Source organism: Callorhinus ursinus, unplaced genomic scaffold (assembly GCF_003265705.2).
Source record: "Callorhinus ursinus isolate GAN/ISIS: 27379988/994484 unplaced genomic scaffold, GSC_fseal_2.0 scaffold7, whole genome shotgun sequence".
NCBI lineage: Eukaryota > Metazoa > Chordata > Mammalia > Carnivora > Otariidae > Callorhinus > Callorhinus ursinus.
The window spans coordinates 68,878,440-68,884,784 of NW_027397069.1; the positions used below are offsets into that span (position 1 = coordinate 68,878,440).

At 38.1% G+C, this 6,345-nt stretch overlaps 1 non-coding gene across 1 annotated transcript; it reads right to left on the reverse strand.

Annotated features, from left to right (window-relative positions):
- Window positions 1–1,734: 1,734 nt before the first annotated feature.
- Window positions 1,735–1,945, reverse strand: LOC112826990 (small nucleolar RNA U3). Its single transcript, XR_003209120.1, has one exon. It is a non-coding gene; the product is annotated as a small nucleolar RNA U3 (small nucleolar RNA).
- Between the last annotated feature and the right edge of the window lie 4,400 nt (window positions 1,946–6,345).

Genomic DNA, 6,345 nt, shown 5'->3' on the forward strand with positions numbered 1-6,345 from the left:
TTTAAGATCTGTTAGGCAGGCCATAGTCATGCTTAATTAAAAGGTAATTATTTTCTTCTACTGGGCAAGACCCTTCAGAATAGTGCACCCAGAGAATTGTGGGGTCTTTCAGAACTGCTGGTGGGAGCAAATACTATTCTCAGCCTTGTGTAGGTACTGAAAAATATATTACAGTGAGAGTAGTGCTGTTCCCTCTCATCCTTTTGGATAGTTCTTTCCCCAAATTCATGTAGTTTCCTTACATGCATATGTTGATCAATATTGTCCTGAATAGTCAAGGGGATCCTCTGCAGATTTCTGGGTCTTTTCTCTATGCAATTTTCTTCTCTGTGAACTACTGTAATCTTGGTTTCCCCAGACTTTCAGGTCTGTCTGCTCAACTCAGGAGTCCATAGGACTCTGCCTGGGTGCCCTTTCCCTGGGCCATGGCCTTAATACCCTCTCATGGTAGTAATCTGGGGTAATTGTAGAACTCATTTCATTGTTGTTGTTGTTTTCTGTCTCTGGAGGATTGCTGTCCTTTATTGCCCAATGTCCAGTACCTTGAAAATCACTGTTTCAGACATTTTATATTTTAATTTTGGGTAGTGGAGGCAGAAGAGTGGTTTTAGTTGAGAGGGTAGATCTGGTTCTATTCCTCCATCTTGTCTGGAAGCAGAAGTCTCAAGTCTATTCTATGATAAAATGAGTCCAACAAATAGAGATTCACAAGAATGCAAGTTTTTTTTTTATAGCCATTGTAATAGTCCTTTACCAATTACAAGTTTATTCAGATTTTATACTTCTCATAAAGTCAAAACTTGAGTTTAGTTTTGTGCTATCTATTGAAAAAGGATTAACTAGAATATGGTAATTCACATAAGAATTTATAATATCAGTTATATCAGTCTTGGTTCATTTACTTTTTTCATTTACTTATTTAACAAATATTGAAAACTTACTGGGTAACTATTGTGTGCCAGGTGCTGTGTAGGTCAAAGGAGATAACAAAATAGGCATGCTCATGAAAGTCACTGCCTTTGAGGAAGACAGTCCTGAGAGAAAAATATGTATGATACGGTGAGATTGGTGCTGTGGTGGGTAGGTGAAGAGTGGTTTTGAAGCACGTAGAAGGGGGTACAACACTCAGACTGGATGTGTGTGTGTGTGTGTGTGTGTGTGTGTGTGTGTGTGTGTGTGTGTGTGTTGGGGGTGGGTGGAAAGGAGCTGGTCCTAAAGGCTACCTGGAGCAAGTGATGCTTGAACTGAGACCAGAACTAATAGTTTGTAATCAAGAGAATGATATGCCCAAACCAGAGTTAGGGACATGTGTGAAAATCAGGTGATGAGGAAGAATACATAGGTGTTCTGAAGACTGAAAGCATATCAATTTGGCTGAAACACAGGGGTCCAGGGAGCTGGGGAGATGGTGGGGAAATATGAGGCATTTCATATCATTTACAGAGGAAGAACCCTCATGGTGCTTCCTCAGAGAGCAAAAACAGGCTGTGAGAGCTATTGGGCTCATCTGTTTTACAACCTCAATGTGTCAAATCAGGGAATTTTTTTTAAGACTTTATTTATTTGAGAGAGGGAGAGCAAGAGGGAGAAGTAGACTCCTTGCTGAGCAGAGAGCCTGATGTGGTTCTCAATCCCAGGACCCCGAGAACATGACCCGAGCTGAAGGCAGACATGTAACTGACTGAGCCACCCAGGTGCCCCAAATCAGGGAATTTTTAAAAAAATAAAACAGAAAGCATTCAGATTGTGTCCTCTCCCTCTTACTGCCCCAAAGGAAGAGAGGAACCATCATCAATGGCAGAAGGCAGTTGCCGAAACAACACCTAGAGCCAGCTTCATGCTCAGAAGACAACACTGCACCTTCTCATGGTTTCAGGTACTTGACATGATTAGAGAAACTTCTCTAGTAGCAAACTATAGAAATGATCCCTTAAGGTATAGTCTTAAATCAGGGAATATTTTAACTGAGTCATTGCTAGTTTCTTTCTTGTCTAGCAGTATCCATTTGTCTTCTTAGCAAACCATTGAACATTCTTCAATGTCCATCCCAACACTAGAAGAAAACATACAGGTGAATAATTCTGTGATCTTGCTAATGGAGAATGTCTGTCTAAGTGGAATAGCGAAAGTAAAAATGTTAAATGACAAGAGTGGCAGCTGATGTCACAAATATTTAAAACTTCTGTATGTGCCTAAACCAGAATTAAAAGGTAAAAAAGCTGAAACAAATTTTTGGAAGAAATCTTGGTGTTTTCTTTTTCTTTTTTTAAGATTTTATTGATTTATTTGAAAGTGAGAGAGCACACGCACGCAAGCTGGGAAAGAGACAGAGGAAGACAGAATCCCAAGCAGACTCTGTGCCGAGCACAGAGTCCGAAGTGGGGCTCGATCCCATCACCCTGAGATCATGACCAGGAGATCACAACGCAAGCGGAAACCAAGAGTCAGACACTTAACCGACTGAGCCACCCAGCCGCCCCAATCTTGGTGTTTTCTATTACAATTTAAAATGTATGACTCAGGGCGCCTGGGTGGCTCAGGTGGTTAAGCGACTGCCATCGGCTCAGGTCATGATCCTAGAGTCCCGGGATCAAGTCCCGCATCGGGCTCCCTGCTCAGTGGGGAGTCTGCTTCTCCCTCTGACTCTCTCCCTTCTCATGCTCTCTCTCTATCTCATTCTCTCTCTCAAATAAATAAATAAAATCTTAAAAAAAATAAAAAATAAAATGTATGACTCAGCAGTTGAACTTCTATTAAATTATTCTACAGAAATACACAAACTAGTGCACCCAGATACATGTATGAGGATATTAGCAATAGGATTGTTTGTGGTAGTGGTAATCGTGGTGGTAAAGAATTCTTAATTCTAAAATTCTAAAAATTCTTCTGGAAAGGATGAGATGAATAACATATGTTCCATTTAGATAATAGGATACCACACTGTTTATTTTTAAAAAGGTAAATTTATATGCACAGACATAGAAAGATGTCAAAGATATAGACAGATAGGTATAAATACATAAACATACACACAAATGGACCACATCCAAGATATACACATATACATACTCATATTTAGTAAGATATATAGAAGGCAAAACCAAAACAAAACAATCTGCTTGAATAAATGTCAACCATTCTATTAGTTTCCTTTTTCTACTATAACAAAGTACCACAAACTTAGTGGCTTATAATGACACAGATTTACTCTCTTCTAGTTCTGGATGTCAGAAGTCTGAGATCAGTCTCCCTGGAGCTAAAGTCAAGGTGTTGGCAGGGCTGGTTCCTTCTGGAGATTCTAGGGGAGAACCCATTTCCTTACCTAACATTTACATTTTCTCCCAAATTCTTCCCCAAATCTAGGGTTTAAATTCAATCCAATTCCAATCAAAACTGAAGCAGGAATTTTTGGCAGAATTTGACAAGATTATTCTAAAATTTATATGGACATGCAAACAACCTTGAACACCCAAAACAACCTTGAAAAGCAAGAATAAAATCAGAAGGCTAACACTTCATAATTTCAAGACTTATAAGGGTATGGAATCAACACATCAACAGATAAAGAGATCAGTGAAACAGAAATAGAGTCAGGATTAGATCCATGCATATATGGACAACTAATTTTTGTCAAAAATGCAGAGGCAAATCAGTGGAGAAAGGACAGTCTTTTCAATAAGTGTTGCTGGAACAACTGGATAGTCATATGCAAAATATGAACTTCCAGCATACTTCTGTCATATGTAAAATTGACTCAAGATGGGACACAGATGTAAAAGCAAAACCTAAAATCTTAAAACTTCTTGGATAAATGAAGAAAATATTTGTCCATTGGGTTAGGCAAAGATTTCTTAGATAGAACACTGAAGACATGATTCATAAAAGAAATAATTGAAAAATTGGGCTTTACCAAAATGAAAAACTTCCGGTTTTTGGAAGACACTGTTAAGAGAGTGAGAAGACAAGCCATTGACTGAGAGAAAATATTTTTAAAGTATATATGAAGATAGAGAAATTGTACCCAGACTATATAAAGAACCCTCGAAGCTCAATAATAAGAAAGCCACCCAATTTTTTTATTTTTTATTTTTTAATTTTATTTATTATTTTGTTTAAGACTTTATTTATTTGACAGAGAGGGACACAGCAAGAGAGGGAACACAAGCAGGGGGAGTGGGAGAGGGAGAAGCAGGCTTCCCGTCGAGCAGGGAGCCCAATGCGGGACTTGATCCCAGGAGCCTGGGATCATGACCTGAGCCAAAGGCAGACACTTAACAACTGAGGCACCCAGGTGCCCAGCTACCCAATTTTTTAAACGAACAATTTGAAGAGACTCATCACCAAAGAAGACATCAGGACAAATAAACCCACAAAAAGAAGCTCAATTTTATTTGCTCATGAGGAAAACACAAATTAAAACCACAATTAGGTAACACTATGTACTTATTAAGAGGGTTAAAATAAAAAAATACAGACCATACTAAGCATTGGAGAAGATATAGAGCATCTGGAATTCTCATACACTACTACTAGAAATGTAAAATAGTAAAACTATTTTGGAAATAGTTTGAGTTTCCTAAAAAATTAATCCTGTGCATACTATATGATTCAGCCATTTCACTCCCAAGTATTTACCCAAGGGAAACAAAAGTGTATGATCACACAGAGACTTGTATATGAATGTTCTTAGCAGCTTTATCTGTAATTAATACCCTCAAACTGGGAGCAACCCAAATGTCCATTAACAGGTAAATGGATAAACAATCAGTGGTATGTTTATACAATGGAATAACCCTCAGCAATAAAAAGAAATGTGTTATGGATTCACCTAACAACATGAGTGAATTTCAAAGAAATTATGCTGAATGAAAGAAGCCAGACGAAAGAAACAGTGCATACTATATGATTGCATTTTCTAGAATTGTACATCAACTCTAGAAAATGTAAACTAATCAATAGTGAAAAAGGGGATCAGATGTTGCTTAGGGATGGGAATGGAAAGGGGCAGGAGGGAAAGAATTCAAAGGGGCATCAGTAAACTTCAGGAGGGGATATGTTCACTACCTTGATCATAGTGATAGGCTTTATGGGTGTATGCATATGACAGAACTTAACCCGCTGTGCATTTAAAATATGTGCAGTTTACTGTATGTCAATTATATTTTCAGAGAGAGAGTTGTTTTTAAAAATAGCTCTAGGAGGTAGTTGTTGTGCCTAAAAAATTTAACTGAATTCTGAGGATTAAGTAACTCTTTCAAGGTTACCTACCTAAGGGGAAGAGCTGGAATTTGAACCCAAATCTGACTGAGAGAAAATATTTGTAAAGTATATATGAAGATAGAGAATTTGTATCCAGACTATATAAAGAACACTCAAAGCTCAATAATAAGAACTTTACCCAATTTTTTACATGAACAATTTCTTTCCACTCTATTTTGATAAGACACCATTAATAACCTAAAGAAAGAGGGGGGGAAGTTTTGAAATCAAGCACCTCTGCTATTAACTGTGTTGATTTATTTAAGGATAACATCATAATAGCAGTGCCAAGATTCCCTCAACACCAACTTATCTGATGCTTGACTGGCAATGTCCTTGACTTGGAGATGGTACCATTTCCAGACACATTTTTTAAAATATTTTTTTTATTAACATATAATGTATTAGCTGTTTCATGGTTATAGGTCTGTGATTCATCAGTCTTACACAATTCACAGCACTCACCATAGCACTTACCCTCCCCAGTGGCCATCACCCAGCCACCCGATCCCTCCCACCCCCCACCACTCCAGCAACCCTCAGTTTATTTCCTGAGATTAAGAGTCTCTTATGGTTTGTCTCCCTCTCTGGTTTCGTCTTGTTTCATTTTTCCCTCCCTTTCCCTATGATCCTCTGTCTTGTTTCTCAAATTCCTCATACCAATGAGATCATATGATACTTGTCTTTCTCTGATTGATTTATTTCGCTTAGCATAATACCCTCTAGTTCCATCCACGTGCCCGTTGCAAATGGAAAGATTTCATTTTTGATGGCTGCATAATATTCCTATATATATATATATGTATATATATATATATATTCCTATATATATAGATAGATAGATAGACATCTAGGCTCTTTCCATTGTTTGGCTATTGTGGACATTGCTGCTATAAACATTGTGGTGCAGGTGCCCCTTCAGATCACTACATTTGTATCTTTGTGGTAAATACCCAGTAGTGCAATTGCTGGGTCATAGGGTAGCCTATTTTCAACTTTTTGAGGACCCTCCCTACTGTTCTCCAGAGTAGCTGCACCAGCTTGCATTCCCACCAACAGTGTAGGAGGGTTCCCCTTTCTCTGCAT